The following is a 6446-nucleotide window of genomic DNA, read 5'->3' as shown; positions in this document are numbered from 1 at the left end:
AGTTCCTTGAATAAGGTAATGGATCTGCACAACTTGTGAAACCAAGTCAGTGTGTTCCCCTGCAAACTCGAGGGGAACAAGTTACACATCAATCCTTCTCTCTCCTTCCACAATACGAGCATCTATCAAAAGTAGAAAAATGCTTTATCGGGTCCTTTCTCCTGGAATAAGCGGTGAACGCGATGGCTCAAATTTCTTTGGGATCTCTTCGATTAAGATTTACGTCATGAAAGGAGACTTCTGAATGCCCCAAACGGCTTGCTCTGTTACCATGCCTACATCAGTACTCTTCATCATCTCCTTCTTCCTTCTAATCATTTCTCTAACTTTTTCTCGAGTTAAGCCTATTACGGACTCAGTCCACATGGCTGTAATAGCAACCTTTATTCAATCTTCCCCTGTGGGGATTAGTAATAGTGCGCTCCCTTCCGTACTTGAAGCATGGTCATCCTTGCTTGCCGGTTAGAAATCTCTCGATAAGTTATCTTGCCTCACCGACTACTAGTTATTGAGACGCTAACTTAAGTTTCGATTTTGTTCAATCAAGTCATCTATATTCTTCTGCATTTCCTCCTGTTATTTTCTCATGGTATCTAACATCGTCAAAAGTTATGCATCTGCAACTAGAACCGCTAGTGGGGGCATATTGACTTCATTTGTTCTTGTGGATCTCACCATTGTTTCAACTGAAATCAATCTACTTTTGGTGTTCCCACGGACGACGCCAATTCTGTATGATTGAAATCTGATGGGCGAGTATGATAGATCCAACCACACCGATCTAAAGTCATTCCTAGCTCATCCTTTCTCGGAGCGATGTGGTACCTGCCAAAATCATTTTGAGGCTCAACTTAGAGAAGTAGAGGAGCTGTCCCTAGTACTAGTTAGACTCTAATCTCCTCCAAAAAGATCATTTTCAATAGTGCTTACTATGCTATTTATCCTTCTTGGCCCCTTATGGGATTTACCTCTCTGTAGGCTATAATCATGGGATTTCCACTAACTATGTGGAGTTGTTTACCTAATCGGGATCTTCTGGATCGATCGTACTTATTTACAAAAATCTTTTTTAGGATCTCTGGGATTGGCTTGCACGTATCAGTTTTACGATTTTCTTATGACCTGGCCTACCCTACTTGGCAAGCTTGGTCTAGCTTATTACTTTGCTAACTTGCCAGCCAGACTAGGGTAGTCCCCACTTTGACATATACTACTTGTAGGGTTGCGCCCCGTATACTATTCCGTGCCTAGTACCACTTAGCCGATTTGGACACATGTACGGCTTGGATTAACACGTAATTATTTTTCTTTATAATTACCATCTAGTTTCTCTCCCTTATTTAAATCTACTACTACGTTTTTAGATGCCATTGCAATTTATTGTATAAATGCAAAAAAAATGTGCACTAATCAAAAATATATATACATCATATTATTTTTTTCTTTTTTTGATTCAATTATGCCACACAAAATATTTGCTCAATCCCTCAAATCAGCCAATCAAGATCAATGTTATGACATTAGATCAAAAAACTAAACATTGGTGATTATTAAAGTTAGCAATCATCTCTTTTGATCTTAATTGCTAAATCCGTAATTCGCAAATTTTAAAGAGGAACTCAAAAAGTTACCACTCTAAATGGTAATATTACAAACAATCAATTTTATTTATTTTAAAGTGCATCCATACAATTCCTTAAAGGGTGATGTACAATAAAATAATCTCATAATAAAAATATGCCCCAAGGGTACACCAAGTAATAGTCCAAATAAAATAAATAGAGAAACTCTTATATTCTTTAATTTAAAGAAGAAATGGAATGATCCAAAGTCAATTTGGAACATAGGCCAAAATTGAATAAGTTGCCCAATATGTTTAGAATAGAAGATTTCAACGTTTTTGAATTTTTTTTTCATCGGTATTTATTCAATTTCATGTTTGGGGATAAAAGTATCTTTAAACTCATTGATAATTTAGACTTTTTCCTAAAACATGCACAATATTTTTCTCAGAAGTTTTCTCAGCCTTCAAGTTTTGTTCAAAATATTTCCAAATTCTTTTTGAGAACTTAAAAAAAAAAATCAAAATTTTCTTAGATCTTTCTCAACATTTACTCAAAAAAAATTTAGGATTTTTCTCAAAAAATTTTCAAGTTTTTTGTAGACTTTTCTAAAATATTTCTCAGATTTTTATTAATTTTTCTCCTAATTTTTCTTAGATCTTTCTTAGATTTTACGTAGATTTTAAAACTTTTCTCAGATCTTTCTCAAATTTTTATTAAGTTTTTATCAGAAATTTTCTTAGATATTTATTAAATTTTTCTCAGATTTTGCTCAAACTTATTCAGACCTTACTAAGATTTTGTTGAGATTTTTCTCAGATTTTGCTCAGACTTACTCAGATTTTGCTCAAATTTTTCTTAGATTTTGCTCAAATTTTTCTCAAACTCACTTAGACCTTACTCAGATTTTGCTTAAACTTACTCAAACCTTACTCAAATATTGCTGAGATTTTTCTCAAATTTTGGTCAGACTTACTTAGACATTACTCAGATTTTATTAAGATTTTTCTCAGATTTTTGCTTAGACTTACTCAGACCTTTCTTAAATTTTGCTCAGACTTACTCAGACCTTACTCAAATTTTGCTTAGACTTACTTAGACCTTTCACAAATTTTTCACAGATTTTGCTCAGATCTACTCAGATTTATCATACTTCATTTTTCATTTTGAAGTTCATCATTCTCCCATAACGAATGCGCAAAATAGAGGCGGGCCTTTTTCAACATCATCATTACTTTATTGCACACACGTGCACATTCATTACATTTGCATCAATCAGTGAGACTTTTCTAAGATTCAAGGATCTGACACTGTTAGTAAGAGCTCATGCTCGAGGACTTGACAACTTTTAGTTTAGAGAGAGTTTTACCCTCAAAGATCCGAACGCTTCGACGAATTGTTGAATCAGGAACTATCACAAACTTTCGCATTCAGATATCGCACTATCTACCAAAGTAGATTTACTATCTATTTTGCTTCGACCCTCTGCAAAAGAATGACATCTGTAGACACCCCATTTTGGCACTCGCCTGATTAATCAACTCGTCAATCCGATTGTAACGGTTCCTAGTGATGGATGAATATTACAATATTTTTATTTGTTATTAGATGCATTTCCAAAGTTCGAATAAGATATTTCAAACAAGTAAACTTTAGAAACCACACTATGCTAGGAAAATATGACCAAAAAAATAGAAATCATCATTCTTGAAAAAAAATAAGTTTTACGAGAAATATCACTAAAAAATGATCAAATTATCAAAATATCCCTAACATCAAAACATTCATAGAACATACATTACACTTAGGAAAATTCTTTTAAACCCATAAAATACAAATTAAAATTAAATAAATTATTTCATCAATTTTCACAAAATTACGAAAACACCCTCATAGGGTCCACAATCATTTCACTCCAAAAACTCATAAGTAACACAAACCGATTTTCTCATTGAATTCTTTACAAAAAAAACTGGTTTTAAAACATTCCAAAACATCGAAAATCAACTTCTCAACTCAAAAGCTCTCTTTGAAGGCAAAATGGTAATTTTCCAACCCTAAAATTCAAAAATTTGAAACTAATAATTAAAACATTAATTAACGTAAAGTGAAATCTTAATAAATTAAATTAAAATTTTTGAACAAATAAAATCAATTAATCAAGCCCACGTGTCAGATTTTAAGTGGTGACCCATTTATTTAAATGGGGCCCACATGACATTTAATAAAAAACCCTCCACCGGGGGTCTCGAAGAATTATAAATATAAAAAAATAAAAAACCCTCTATTGGGGGGTTCATTCCAAAAACTAAAAAATTATCATTCTATGTAATTCAAAATTCAAAATTCAAAATCCTAATTGAAACAACTATACTTTATCTCTAAGAGACCTAATCAAAATCCTAATATCCCAAAAAGCTCTTTAAAAATGAGCCTCCACCACCTAAATTTGCAGGTCAAGAAAAATCTTAGGAAAGAAAGGTAAAAAACTCTCCCAAGACTTTCCAAAATCCTAAATCTGAAGTTCCAAGTCCATATCCAACACTCAAACCCTATTTTTAACCTAAAAAAATACCCATAAATTCTCAAAACACCTCGACAAGTCAAAAGATATTCAAATCTAGGATGAGAAAATTTTATTTCAGAGATCGGAAGCAGATCTAACAATGGAGACAAAAGCGAGAAGATTCACACGAGGAACGCTCTCTACCAGTTTTGAGTGAATCGACCGTCGCAATCACCTAGGTAAAGAAGGTAATTTTTTTATTTTAATTTTTTTGACCATTTTTTTTCAATGTAAAACTTTTGGGAAAAGTAAAGACTAGTGTTCACCAAGAGAGATTGGTACCTAACACCTTCCAATCCCGTAATGTGATCCCCAAACCAATTTTTTTGTAGTTCAGTGTTTTTTATCCGGTTAGAGTCATAATTCAATTCCTAGACCATAAAACTAGGTGACGACTCCCAAAAAATAAAGAGTGGATCCGCACCCCCAAATCTAGGACGTTTTTAGACACAATGTTAAAGAATCATGTGAAACTCTAGTATGTGTTGGTAAATAGATTCTCTTGGCAGGAATGCAAGCAAGTGTATAATAAGAGCACCATTAGAATTTTCAACTCTATAAGAGGATTCTCAAATCACCTATTGTGTGATTTTGGGTAGGCATATCTTCTCCAAATGAACTGATTTCTTTCAATTTGTGGTTTTTTATAAAATTATAATGGTTCTTAATTGCTCTCCAAGGCCAATTTATCTCTTTATATTGATGATTAAAATTTGAATATGTTGTATTTTGGCACATTCTAGATTTTTCATTTTTTGAACCATCTGAATTTTGATCGATTGATTGGTTTGAATGGAATCTTTCTTCTTTCTTACTTTGCAACAGTACGCTTCTTCCTGTTTTTCTTTTCTAATTAGTTTTAATTATGGTAGGATGTCATTTGCTTAAATGATGTGAAATGCATATGCTATATTTTAAATGTCCTCCATTTTAGGATAGCATAACACCGACGTCATTCTGATTTTCTTATAAGACAAAACTAAATAAGCTTTTTAACCTATCACGTTCACCATTTTATAGTTTGTGGATGCCAAGAATAGATAGGGTTTAAGCATTGTTAGTATGTCAATTGCTACACGCATCAAATATTAAAAATATAATTGGGAGTCGTGGAATGACCACAACAGGCCCAATCCAAAAACATCAAACCGGGAGCATAGTTAAGGGGCAATTATCAACTGCATAATCTCTATAAAAATTCATTATAATAGCGAGAAATACAAATACGATATTAATGTGAATTGAAAATTCGAAAGATGTGGATTTTCTTTTTTAATTATTTTTAAGCAACACACGGGCACTGGATGGAAGAATAGTATTTATTGAGATGATGGACCTTAGCTTCATATCAATTCATTAGATCTTGCATTTTCACCTGAGGACATAATAATTATATTACTCTCGAGGTTTCAATAACTTCTAAGTCCAAGTTGACAATATTTTGTGAGAAAATTGGAATTTAACAAAGCTAAAGAACTTCACAAATTCGATCATCTGTATTCATGATTTTTCTATTAATGGTTCCAATAGTGATAACTGGAGGGGAAGATCACATTTCAATTCTTCTTCTAAAAACACCATTGAAACCCTTAAAAAGAACTTGTTCAAAATTAACACCTGCTACCCAACAAAATAACCATGCACATGCTACAAATATTAATGCCAGTTTTCCTCATGACATAATTCATGGGTGATGTTTAAAGTGTTGAAGTATGGCTCAAAAAAAAATTAGGCCCAATATAAATGTGTGTATTTTTGGGTCGGTCCAAGGTAAGTTAGGTTAGACTTGTAACTTATGTAAGTCGTCCACTTATGTGGTGTTTCTATAAAGGATTTTGTTTTCTTTTGTTCTAATAAGTCTAACATCAAGTTTAAGTCTTTTCTAGAAAAAAGAGTAGAGAAAGAAAGAATCCCAAGAAAGAAGAGGTTGAGAGGTTTAGGAAGATTAAAATTTAGAAGAAGGTGAAGTAAAGTGATAAAGGGAGTCCTTGTATCGATTTACCCCATTTTCTTCATAGTGAAATTGAACTCTAACGTTCATACCTCCGTGGACGTAATCTTCGGATGAATCACATAAAATATCATGTTGTGAGTATTATGTTCTTACTCTTTTTTTTTTTTGTGGTTATTTATCTTCTTTGCATTTAGTACTATTTGTTGGATTATCCTTCATTGTCATTATCAAATAAGGTCTTCGAAGGTGTAGCATACAAGGTGTTTGATAAAATACCCAATAGGTGTTTGATCAAATTACTAAGTGAGCTTTACAAAGGTGTTCACATACCCAACATAAAATACCTAAATGAGAATTTATTCTT

This window comes from Akebia trifoliata, chromosome 9, assembly GCF_017979445.1.
Source record: "Akebia trifoliata isolate Shusen 1 chromosome 9, ASM1797944v1, whole genome shotgun sequence".
Taxonomy (NCBI): Eukaryota; Viridiplantae; Streptophyta; class Magnoliopsida; order Ranunculales; family Lardizabalaceae; genus Akebia; species Akebia trifoliata.
This window is presented reverse-complemented; position numbering follows the sequence as displayed.